Source organism: Oreochromis aureus, linkage group 1 (assembly GCF_013358895.1).
Source record: "Oreochromis aureus strain Israel breed Guangdong linkage group 1, ZZ_aureus, whole genome shotgun sequence".
Taxonomy (NCBI): domain Eukaryota; kingdom Metazoa; phylum Chordata; class Actinopteri; order Cichliformes; family Cichlidae; genus Oreochromis; species Oreochromis aureus.
In genome coordinates this window covers 32,165,113-32,178,069 of record NC_052942.1, presented here as the reverse complement: position 1 = coordinate 32,178,069, position 12,957 = coordinate 32,165,113, and the positions used below count along the sequence as shown (strand labels likewise).

At 40.4% G+C, this 12,957-nt stretch overlaps 1 long non-coding RNA gene across 3 annotated transcripts; it reads right to left on the bottom strand.

Annotated features, from left to right (window-relative positions):
- Positions 1–1,708: 1,708 nt before the first annotated feature.
- Positions 1,709–12,808, bottom strand: LOC120440325. 3 transcript variants are annotated; one of them, XR_005613170.1, is made up of 3 exons: positions 7,668–12,808; positions 4,957–6,984; positions 1,709–2,062 (listed from the first exon to the last, which is right to left on the bottom strand). It is a non-coding gene; the product is annotated as an uncharacterized LOC120440325 (long non-coding RNA). The 3 variants fall into 3 exon arrangements; XR_005613169.1 differs by having other exon boundaries at positions 1,709–6,319; positions 6,860–6,984; XR_005613172.1 differs by having other exon boundaries at positions 1,709–6,984; positions 7,668–10,107; positions 10,701–12,808.
- Between the last annotated feature and the right edge of the window lie 149 nt (positions 12,809–12,957).

Here is a 12,957-nt window from a genome sequence, read left to right as displayed (position 1 = left end):
TTACCAAAAAAGGGGGCATGTGAGTGAAAGGAGCAAAATATACATTAAATGTTTTCATTTATACTCAAAATTAAAATAATACACCCCCACCCGCCAAAAAAATAATACTAATAATCTCACACATATAAAACATTTTTAAGTTAATCAAGTGTAAAAACACACTCTAAAGGAGAGTCCTACAGCATTCAATGGATTAAAAGAGCTGGAAAAATTCCATATTTGTCATAGAGTTCCTTTGAGCTTTCACCTTGTGATCAGAGGCATCATTTAGACAAAGAACAAAAGATGGCAAATATTTGGGGAAGGAAAGAAAAAGTGGTCTGTGTAGCGAGTTGCAACAGTGAAACTGAGCGGGGCGGTGCGCGGAAAGGGCCCGCTGGTGTGGGCTACAGTTTGCAGTGCATAGCAGCCGAGATCTATGAATACAGATCAGGGGAGATGTGAGGGAATTTTACAGCAGGTATTGTCTGTCACTCACCCCGTCTGTCTATGTGATCACTGCCTCCTCGGCGGCTGTTTCATCTTCAGCTCTCTCACACTCACTCATTCTCACACACACACACACACACACACACACACTCCTCCCAGTGCTACCAAAGAAGACCTGGTGCTGTGGTGTGCCCTTGCCAAAAAGTGACAGGTGTTCCAATAGGAAAACCAAAAATCAAAGGCCCATGATTCCTATTATACGTTGTGATACCCTGCTTATGTCTGGGTTTGTATAAGTTACTGACATCTGGATTTGACTGAGAATATATAACCTACACGAGGTAGAGTCTGAAAAGAAAAATTAGCCGTGACGTGAAATTTCAGATATGTCACAAATCTAAATGTGATCTGTTTTTTGCATGCATAACATATTAAAGTGTTATTTATCCAAACTCCTTTTTTATTCTTTTTTTTCCTGTTTTCTTACAATGGGGAGAAAAAGCTGCCAGTCGTGTGCCTGCATGGCCCGGAGCCCTTTAACACACACTGTGAATTATGCCTGCAGTGAACATAAACACAGATTTTACAGCAAAACAGTGTTGTATATACACACACAGACTTGAAACACCCGCTCCTTCTCTCATTTAACAGCATTACTGCTGAGATGAACCTTGCTCTATCTCTCCAACACATCATGCGCTGCCTCCCTGAAAACAAACATGTTGATAAGACGGATGAACAATGTTAAAAGTGAAACACTGAACAACAAAAAGGGCAGACTTCTCACAAGCGGTGCCACAACACAGTCAGCTTGAACAAGTGTTTGTTTTTGCATGGGAGTGTCAGTGTTGATTTCGAGCGCGAGGAGACCAAAAACACACATAAAGCTGCCCAACTGTTCAATCACGGTGCTCTGCAAATGGGAATGGGCCTGCAGTCTCAATTAGCTAAGTGTAGCAGGCAGCTGTTGTGTGGCCGATGGAGTGCATCGTTAATTCTGTAAATATACCTTCCCTCATCTGTCTGAGAATCACCCACTCAGGCCACATTTAGGCCAGATGAGCAACAGCTTCGCCAGTGTCTGGTAAAGTTGGCAAAAAATGCGAATGACTCAACGGAGCATGGAGAAAATTTAAATGTTCCTTTTGAGGGATCTCATTTTTCTTTTGAATAGACAGTGCAAAGTTGCCAACCTCACTACAAGGTTTCAAATGTAAAGGAAAATGAAGCAGCATTTAAAAAATAGAAGTAATTGTTGTCTGTTCATGTTCCAGTTGTAGCACCTTTTATTCAAACTGAACAACAATGTGAAAAATAAATGCTGTGCTCTTTCAGGAGCAGTGCACCATTGAAACTGATGGTTTAGCACTTGTATTGTTCTTTAAAGTTGGAGCAGTGCGGCAACAACATTCTGCCTCTTCTTTTATGGGCTATCAATAATCTTTTTCTGACACATTATTTGCTGGGCTGGAAGAAAATAGGGAGCAGCACGGTCAGTGGTTCACCACAAAGACTTCTGGGATCTGGCAAGAGCAGCGTGCGTGGGCGATGCATCCACCCTGGGACCCTGCCAGGATGTCTTTTTGACCAGGCTGCTGGAGCACTAAGGACCAGTGACAGAACTGGACACAGCCTTTGGGGAAAACAGACAGAAGCAATTAGATGACATGACAGTTATGAAGATGATTCTTTGGCAGGTTAAGCTCAGTTTAGAGTTATTCAAAACTGTATTTTCTGGCAGAAAACTAGTGATTTAGCAGCTTGCTTTTACATTAACATTTGTGAAATTTTTGCATTATCTCATGATTCATTTTATAATGTATATGTGTATATATATATACCTCATGACTTAACAGTTATTCAACCTCCACCAGTATGCTCTTTTCCATTTCTTCTCATTGCTGCTATTTTTCCCTTGATGACAATATTGCTGGTGTAAAGAATTTTACACCCCCCACCAACCCCAGCACAGCTAAGGCTTTTGGGGAAATTAAATAACCTGAGGATTGAGCTACTTTAGGAAGCTCAATTAACATATTTGCCTCTAGAGGAAAATATTGCCTCAAGTTGAATGGACGGTAATTTTACGCATGGATTTTTCCATCTTAATTCTCACAGCTTTGAATAATCCGGAGAATTTGTTTTACAGAACAAGGGGTTTTAACGTTCTGCACTGAAGATGGGGTGGGTACGTTTTTTGAGAGCTGTGTGTCAAAACAAATAACACTGCATCTCAAAGGGTCATACATTCAGTTGTGTTAATTGAACATGATTCAGTGATTCAATCCAGCATTAGTACATTATAGTAAAAATGCAGCTTCCCCAGAGCGAGATGCAATTTCTCAAAAATAGAGCTTATGCTGCCCGATTGTTGTATATTGGCAGAAAACATTGTTGACCACTATGATTTTAGACAATCTTCAAGTCTGGTTGTAATCCTGTAATCCTGCATCCCTGCACAAAAAATAATAATCCACGATATATCAGTTAAGTGCACAATATGTTACATTCTAAAACTATTCATCCAAGTTTCAGAGCTTGAGCTTTTAATTATTTGTGTCTATTTCTAAATCCTCATTCACACATAACATAGGGGTCAAATTCCAATTCCAATCTTGGTTCACCTTCCACGCGTTATGTTTAAATCCCACTGTGCACAAAGATCAAACACTTAAAAAGTTGGGATAACCTTTATTACTTCTCATTAGTGGGTAACCTGATGCACACTGACAAGTTTAACAGTTGCTGCGGTCAGCTGCTGATGCCTCCAAATGGCCTGGCCCTTTGTGAAATTGGCTGACCAGACAGTGAAGTAGTCCCTAAGTCTAGCCCAGTGTGGCTTAGCATGAACTCCATTTGCGCTGTCGCCTCTAGGCCCAAACAAAAAGGGAGTTTTAAAAATGGGCTTTAAGTCTCCAACGGCTCGGCTGACATCCACTACTACAGATCATTAAGGCTCCACAGCTTCTCCCTCTCCAGCCTCAAACACACCAGTGGAGTCATTAAATGCAATGTGTAATTAAAGTTGGAATAAACAAAGGCTTTTCTGCAGGTTTTTTATTTCTCCCTCAACCATGTGTACATCTCTCTCTCATTTTCACACATGCGTCCTCTTTATCTCCTTCTTTTCATTCCTGTTTTTTCCCCCTCTTTCTGTGTCTCAGAGTTGACACATAAGAGAGGAAATTCTCATTGGCTCCCATGGTGGTGGTAGGCATGGACGAAGGCCCTCAGCCTAATTAGAAAACTAAATACTCTGAGTAATGCCTAACCCCTGGGAATACAACTGCCATATCTCTTACACATGTGATGTGGAAGGACCCGAAATGCCACTGGGGTGTCTCGCTGAAATATCCTGTGCTGTTCCCCTTTGCACAGCTGTCCACACAGACTCATGCACTTAAGACAGGCTCGCTTTCATAGTTAAAATAGAAATTTGTGTCCTAAGTGCCGCAACACAGCTAATGCTAAATATTTAATTCCCGCGGGTGCTAATTATGGTTGAGTACTGGCAACATGGATTCCCTTTTTTCACTCCACATAACAACTGTAAAAGCAATTTAAGCATTTTTCAATTAATTAAACACATAGTCTTCCAGTAACCTCTTGTCATTTTGCCCTCCAGGACCATAGCTAATTTGTGTAGAATAGAAACTGGAAAGGGGAACGAGTGGGGGTGGGAGCCATTTTCATCTTTGCAAAATGCTCCTACAAAGGAATTAAAAGGGAAAACACACAATTTTCATGAGAGTTTAAGAAGATCACACTCTATTCTTCTCTTTCAAAAAGCCCATAGTATTGTAAGTGTAGTTTCGAATGTTATGAACCTATATCAGATGATTGTAACCACAAGCACCAGCCCCCATTATGTTATCAAAGCAGCGGAAGATAGTCTGGCCATGAAGCTAATCCCTGATGTATTTTTAGTCACAACTGACTGATGAAGTGAAATTACTACATCAGTGATAAAACGGGACTCTCTGAAAAGCTTATACAAGCAGCAACTGAGAGAGCTCTTTAAGCTTCTGCGAGTCTAAATGAGCCTTTACAGCAGTGGTGAAGAATATGACAATATGGTAAAGATGACTAGTGGTGAAATTAAGATAAAGATACGTTATGTATCGATAATATGCTGAAAGGATCATTTCTACTATGAAGTTCAGTTTCATTGTGCCAGTGGGCCAGCTTAAAATTTATAGCAATCTCATTTCATTTATTCATAAAAAATAAAAAATAAAAAAGGAGAAAATCTATCACCATTTCTGTGATACAAAAAATTGCCTTTGTTTTTTTAAAGTCCACAGTGATGCCAAATAGCATTAAACTTATTGTACAGTGTCTTGTATAATATTCCTCTTTGTGTATCTGCCATTTGGGTGCATATGCACATGTATATGAGAGCCATTAGGAGGGGCAGTGACACACCCAGCCTCTTATAAAGGCCCCTGTCACTGAAAGAGATCAGAAGCAGGCTGTGAAATCCAGCTAATAGTCATTATGGGATGCTGGTCCCTGCACACTCTGTACCTGCTTGCCAAGGCGGCTCCATCACACTTCATATTTGCATTGTGTCATCTTATCAGCATTCACCCAGACAGAGGACAGATCTCATTGCAGAATGACAGCTGCATTACTAATATCAATAAATAAGACTGAGGGAAAGAGCAGAATTAGATGTCTGTCACTCCAAAAAATAAAATAAAAAATAACTAAAATAAAAACCACACACACAAATCATACAACAGCACAAAAATTGAGATACAACCATGTGACACTAAAAATAGCTGTAAAAATAATATTTTCTCCTGATGTAAAATTTATGTCCAAAATCTTTGTAGAGGGCCTCAGCATGTGGTGCCCACCCCCCTGTTCCAAGCGGCGAGGAAGAGTGAACTCTTAAGAACCCTGTGTGCTCAGTCACTTCTGGGCCCATGCAGTCAATAAGGCTATTTCTGATCTCCGGATGGCTAGGGTTTCAAAGCCTGTTTAAATGGGCTCCCACAAAGCCGGAAGCACCAACCTCAGTCTTCTCCCTTCCTGTCTTTCTCCCTCTCTTTTTCCCCCCCTCTCCCCCCCCAACTCTTTTTCTAAATACTGAGAGGGAGCTCAGCTTGCCTTTCCCCTTGCTAAAGAGAAAGGGGAAAGAGGAGCAGGCGGGGGGTGGTGGGGGTCCTCCCCTTCCACATGCACGGTGGTGAGGAAAGACAGGGAAGCGCAGGGTCAGGGCTCCCAGTGCTAAGCTGTGAAAGGCAAACGTTTGGCAGAGTAATTACACGCCGCACTGCTCTGGGAGTGATTAGTGATAGTTGTCTGTTCAAAGTGTTTGGAGCTCACAGCCTTTATGGGCTACGCTTGCCTTCCCTTTGCTTAATGTTTAGATTGCATTTGCATCAGGAAGAGAGTTGCATGTGTCAACATAAACAGTGTGCCTATGAAGCTCACCAAGTGTGCACTTGCTTATCTTGCTTATTATATTATTATCCAGGAAAGACTGTTACATTATTGTGGCGTACAGCTCACAGTTTATCTGTGTTGCTTGAGTTATCCAGGACTGAATTATAATTTGCCATTCATAGGCCAAAAGGCTTATGTTTCGAGCTTTTATTTATTCATTTATTTTTTAAACAAACAAACAAAAAATTCTGGTTGGAACCTTCTGTTAAATGTCTCAACTTGGTGCAACAAAATCTTCTCTTTTCACTAGTCAGATGATACTGAACTGCACTGCAATCAGCATGCTCAGGTGGTATAGCCCAACCTGCCGGCCTTTGATGTCCTTGCTGTGTTTATGTTCGCTAGCCATTCTGCTCCAGCACAGTCTGCAGATGTGACTGCAAGCGGTAAGGTGAGCTGCAACACTCCTGAGTAGCGTCCACTTGTAAAGCACACCCTGACAGAGGGTGTGGCAAGAGAAGAACAAACAACAGGATCAAAAGTGGAATTAGCAATTTAATAATATTAGCATCAGACATGTTTCAGTAATCATTCCAGAAAACTGAACTCTTTTTTTGTCAAATGAAAGAACTGTCAGATTTAACTTTTCAGTGACAGCATTGCGTGCCAACTATTCCCTTTCTTCAATTGCTATCATTTACTTTATTTTTAAAGTAGAAAAAAAAGCTCTGGCTCCTGGATAGGAAATCTTTCTTTCATTTTATCCCACTGAAAATGTAAGGTATACTTAGAAAGGTTTTTAATCCTACTTATATTTTTTGAGGCCTTAAAAATACCTGAACAAATCAGAATCATATTTATCAAAGGGATGATAAGTATCATTTTCAACACCTTCTGAACTTAATCCCAACACAGGGGCCAGCTAACAGAGGCTTGATACCTGGGTGGCAAAGAAGAGTAGAAACAAACACAGCCGTGGAAAGAAAAGGAAATACCTAAGGGACTTTCTGGGATTGGTGAAGAGGTAAGACAGTACCTGTAGTGCAATCCCTTCCAAATCTGCACCAGGTGTCAGGCATTAAGGAGAGCATCTCCGCTTTGGATTTCCACGTCTGGCTCAATAACCCAGGGCAGTGTGTCAGATGTCGGACAAAATGGTTACTTTCCAAGAAGAAGAAGAGGTAGAAGAAAAGAGAGAACTGAGGCACAGTGTGTTACAGAGGACGATTCTGCTGACAAATATAGATTTGCATCTTATCTAACTTTTTTTTCTTAAGTATATTATATACCCATATGTGGCAGTAATTTCAGGATTTTGCAATGATTCTCGTGAATGTTTGACATTTAAATATTCAATTATGCATGAAATTTCTCTCATATCACTAAAATTGCAACGAGACAATAAAACGTGGGCAGCAGAATTGAACACCGCATTTTAATGAGTTAAGATAGATTAAGGATTATAATACACTGTTATCCCACTGAGACTTTCGGTTAACTACAAAGACAACCACGCACTGCCTATTCCCTGTGTGAAAATACAAAGAAAGCAATGTACTATAGATTTCTTAGCTTGACATTAATATTACACTCTTAATAATGAAGACAAGTTCTAAACTGAATACCTAGCAACTTCTCAATTTAAAGCAAGTAAGCATTTTGCATGTGCAATTGTCCTGAAACAAAACAGTGACAGCAGACTTCTTAAGTACCAAGAGAGCGAGAGCAACATAGAGCCATGTTGGCATTGTTGTTTCCGCAGATTATACATGACACACCGAATAAAAGGGACTGATTGTAAGATGTTTAAATGTATCAGAGGCATGGGAGAGGAAACTTAATACCTCAGCAATGGGAGATGGAGAATGCGACCGGGCACGTGCGGAATGCAGAGTGGCAGGAGGAAAGCAGCAATCTAAATTTCTAATGCTGAGGATGTTTCCCATTCCGTGTTTATGAAACATGGCTACCGGGACTACAAAGGTAAGAGGATACAGCATCAAAGCCTGCCCTGACAAAAACAAAAAAGCAACAATGCTGCAGTGGAATGCACGACAGAACATAATACTCCACCTCCTCCTTCTCCTCTCCCCTAAGCAGTCTCATTTGATTACAGTGTAGCAGGCCCCAAATCAACCCCTTAGTCCCAGTTCTCACTCCCCGCTGGTGCTGTGAGTAGGAGGTAGAACACAACTTGCCAAAGTGGCTGGGAAGGAGATGAGGAGAGGTGATGTCGTGGAGGAGAATCTCTCATTCTGAGAACAAAAGAACACGGCAACGGGTAAGCCAAGGTGTCCGCGGCAGGGGTGGAAAGTGGCTGTCATCTCGAGTGTGGTGACTGAGGCAGAGACTGCATGTCTGATGACGACGAGGCAATGTATCGTTTACAGGCTCCCTCAGCAGAAGCCCCTTGCATGTCCGTCTCCAGCCACAGAGTTCGCCCTCTACTTAAAGCAACAAGAGTCAGGCTCAGCATTACAAGCCTATTAAAAGATACTTTTAATTATGCCCTGCTCTCCCGGGATCACTTCTTCCATGAACTCTGTGTTTCTTTGGCATGTGCACTTAGGAATGGCATAACCAGAAGCACGTGTTGTTTTCTCCCTCCAATTAAAGGGCATGTTGACAGATTAAGGCTGCTTCTGGTTTGTGCTCCACTAACGCGTTTAGGGAAGATGATGAACGTGGAGGGGGGAGGATGAGGGCTTGAAGAGAGAGAAAGAGAGAGACAGATAGAGAGAGAGGGACTGATATAAGAGAAAAGGAGAGAAAGAACATGCACATGAACCCTGAGGGATTAATGTGTTTACATTACCTGGGCTGTGATCTATCACCAACCTCGTCAACTTCTATTATGCATCACATACATAAGCAAGCAACAGACCTGGGAGCCCCTGCAACTCACTCATACTATTTCAATTGGATTAAGTCAGTGCAAATATCTAGGGCACAGCTCCCACACTGTGGTTTTAGCATTCTAGTTGTCATTTGATTTGTATGTTGTATCAGTTTACCTTTGTAAAGGTGACACAGAAATGCCTCCTACATGTCTCCAGAGCTTTTAAGTAACATGAGTCTTGGATTATTGCCATATGGCACCTATAGCACCTTCACCATAAACATGCTATTTAGCCATAGATCTGATAAGAAGCGAGTCAAGTATGGACACTCTCAGATCATGAATCAAAATACACAGGAAAAGTTGAATGCTGAGTGTGTTGATTCACCCTCTGAATGAGGTGTATTTGGTCCCAGCTGCACATGCAGGTCTGCAAAATACTCAGTTGGAGAGGATCAGCATCACTGCAGTGAAGTCTGCAACAGGGCTCATATTCACACTCAGGCTTCATTATATCCAATCAATATTCATTTACTCACTGAGCCTATTGACTCATTTCTGAAATAATACTTCAGGTCATTCGTCTTGTCATGGAACAGGGGGAATTATCCCTTTTATACCAACCCCCATTTGGAGAACGAAGTATGGGTTGAGTCTGGATACACCCTATGGATACAACTGTAAATAAATATTTTTGATAAAACACAGAAAAATCAATGGGTGCTTCCTGTGATCCATCTCAAGCGAATCAATCATCATCTGCGCAGCTGGCAGTGTATTGCAGGAGGATGGCGTGGCAGTGAGAGAGGGGTGTAATCTTCTTCTGATATCTCTCATTTTGGAATCGCTTCCCATAATAGGGTCATCATTTCATCACTTAGCCAATCCAGAGGCCTGCCATTCAGCCTTGCGGGGATCGTGGGGAGTAGGGAGAAGAGGGGGGAGCTGATATACCCCATCAGGAGGAAACCAAAGACACACACACACTCTCACTCCATACATCTTCATTCAGGTCAATAAAAGAAAAAGAGATCACAAGAACAGAAAGGAGATCAGAAAATAGATTCTCTCCCCTGAAAGCCATATTGAATTATTGTGCTTCATGTAAATTGTATGATTATTAAAGTCAAATCAACCCATCGAATCATGGGCATCAGTTTGTGTGAGCAAAAGTGGTGATACTACGTAAAACATTGAGGGATTCTATCTCGAATAAAATCACGGGAATAGCAGCAATGCAGCATATTTAAAAACTATAAAAGAGTTAAAAAACGGATAAATTATTACAGTTATATAAACACAGAACTGACTTTTTGAGTATGTATTTTTTAATTATCATTTCAAAATGTGAACAAGGTTGTTTAACTTAAGCTGTAATTGCAAGGGTGCTTGTGTGTTTGAAGGGTGCATTTCACTGACTGCTTGGTGACTTCATCAACATGGATCTGGGATTCAAAAACAAAAACAAAGAGTCAATTATTATTTTTTTAATTCATTTAGGAAAAATAACACCAGGAACAGCAACTTTTTAAGAGTGAATTTGGCATTAAAAAAAAGGAATAACAATTTTAGTCATGCTTATCACTTATATAACACTTTAAGAAATATGGAAATTTACAGCTCTATAATGCAAAACTAATAATAGCCAATCAAATGCTAGTTGTTTAGTCGAGAGCGTAGTGCACATATGTTTAATCATTTAACAACCCTCCCTTTTGAAAAAAAAAAAAAAAAAAAAAAAAGCAAGGTCAAAAATAAATTACATCCATTATTTGCAGCAGATCTCCCCACAGCATTTGGAGCGAAAACTGTTTTGAATTTCAATTGGCTTCCAAGTGGCAAAAGCCCTCAGCTAATACATCAAAGAAAAATTGGTGTCAACTAATCGGTTTAGGACACAGATTTAGAATGGTTAAAAATCCCATGAATACTTCAAGCATTTTTCTGTATACCACTAAAGGCTTGGGAGCAGTACAGCTGACCTTGTGCGCTCCAGAAACCTGTCTGCCACTCGACATTAACTGACTGTTTAACTCACCCAGCCACGCAATTAGTCCGCCACAACGCATAATGTTGTGTAATAATAGCTTCTATATCCAATTTAGATTACGCTTGCTCCCTCAGGCATTTTAAGTGGCATGCATCATCTTTCATTCAATTCTTCTTTGCCACTTAAAAACGTTTCCATGCGTCAAAACGGAGGCAGTTCACTCAGGGGGGAAAGAGGAAGAAGAAGAAGTGATAGCGAATAGGAAGAGACAAAGTCAGATAATATCAGAATAATTAAAATATAAATGAAGATTAAACTCAGACTATTGCGAACACTTGCGTAGTTCAAATACATTTAAAAAACACACACAAATGAACAAAACTGTACTCACCTATACCTCCTCCTTTATCGGAGCAGTGCTGAGAGGCGGTAGCAGTTGCCATAACCCTACTCCTATTATAGGCTCCGTGATCTCAAATTATGGGTCCTCCTCCTACTTCAGAGAGCAACTCTGAACCAAAACGCATTAAGGAGGACACATGACACAGACCCTTCATCCTAGGCCCTCAAAACTTTTTTCCCTATATCTTATGAAATAAATAGATAAAGTAAATATTTCGGGATGAAACAACCCACAAGGCACAATATTCCAGTTATGGGAATTTTATAGCTCGTGGCACACAATCACTCCACTATTAAATACACTTACGTCTCTAATAAGGAGGCTGTTTATCGCTGCTGCTTTATTTTAACTTTAACGTAAATTAAAAAGCGAATATATATATTAGTACCAGCTGATTCGAATTGCTCCCCTTGTAGCTGTTATTATGAGAAAAGTTCCAATAATTACTTGAGTGTCTAATCACTACAGGGCGCTGTGAAACTAGGGCTCATGGTATCACTGTCATCTGATTAGGCTATACTGTAGGATCGCTTTGTGTATCCATCTTTCTCTTTTTTTCCCCTCTTTCTCTCCCTCGTAAGTCTGAGTCTTCTCCCACTGTACCAGCGTCATCATTCTTTGCTCTCTAGAGGTTTTCGGAACGTAAGAAACACGTGACAATATGTGCACACACACTCTTTAGCAGCGCCTACAGCGATCCCTTTCGGCTTATCTGAGACTTGAACTGGAAAGTCACCAGAATGAGAATGGGCTTTTAGATGTTTGAAACATACTAAACAAAATAATAAAATTCAGCTCATATTTTGAAGCCAAGTTAGTATTCCATACTTGTGAAAGAACGATATTTATGTCCTAATGATAATAATAATAATAATAATAATAATAATAATAATAATAATAATAATAATAATAATGACCGTTAATTATTATATTTAATAATGATGCCTGGACTTATCTTTATTAAATATATTTAACTAATTAACGATAAACGCGGTACATTAAACACTCTTTAGAATTTCAGGAACAGAAATGCATCTACAGCGATCAAATGAGATTACAACAGTTTGTCCGGTGAGATTCGGTGCACTTGGCACTGTTCTGCCCTTGTTTGAGGGTTCATGAGTTTCTGGCAGTGTAGCTTATCCGACTGGTTCATTTCAGAATAATTTGATATAAAATAAAATAAAATAAAATAAAATAAAATAAGCAAATAGCCGTGATCACGGAGTGGACGACCACGCGTTCACAATTAAAACATAAAACCGTCGACATGATTAAAAAAAAAAATTCTCACCTACAAAACTATTCTCACACAGTTGTCGCTCGAGGACAATTTGCGCCATCTTACTTTTACTTTTGTCACAGGCTATGCTGTCTTACCAATGCAACAATCGTCGTGCGTTAGAAAGTCGACTTGCACAACTGTAGTAATCCATTTGAAACCCCAACTGCCGATTTTAATGCAAGGCGCACGGAGATCGCGGGGCGTCAGTCTGTTGATTTAACGCAAATATGTGAAATGAGGACGTTTTTAAGCACAAAGAAAGAGTAACAAAAAAGAGAGCACTGCGGTGGACCGTCTTTTTTAATTCCTGCCGGTATCTTGCGAGCCCATATCCTGGCATACAACAGCCGACTTGTTATTGATCAAGTGTGAAAGTGACGGCTTCCTATTTGGAAGAAAAAGAAGAAAGTTGGGAGTTGACAGACTCGCGTGGTGTCGCCATCCAAAGGGGGGGCTGCAAGGCGCACTTGAGACTTACTGCAACAAGCCTTGTTAAAGAAGAAAAAATAGAGAAATAGAGAATGAGAAGGGTTGTTAGTTAACGCAACGGAAAGGAGGGGGTGTTAGACAGAAGAGAGAGAGGGAGAGAGAGAGAGAGAGACCATGGGTTTAGGCAG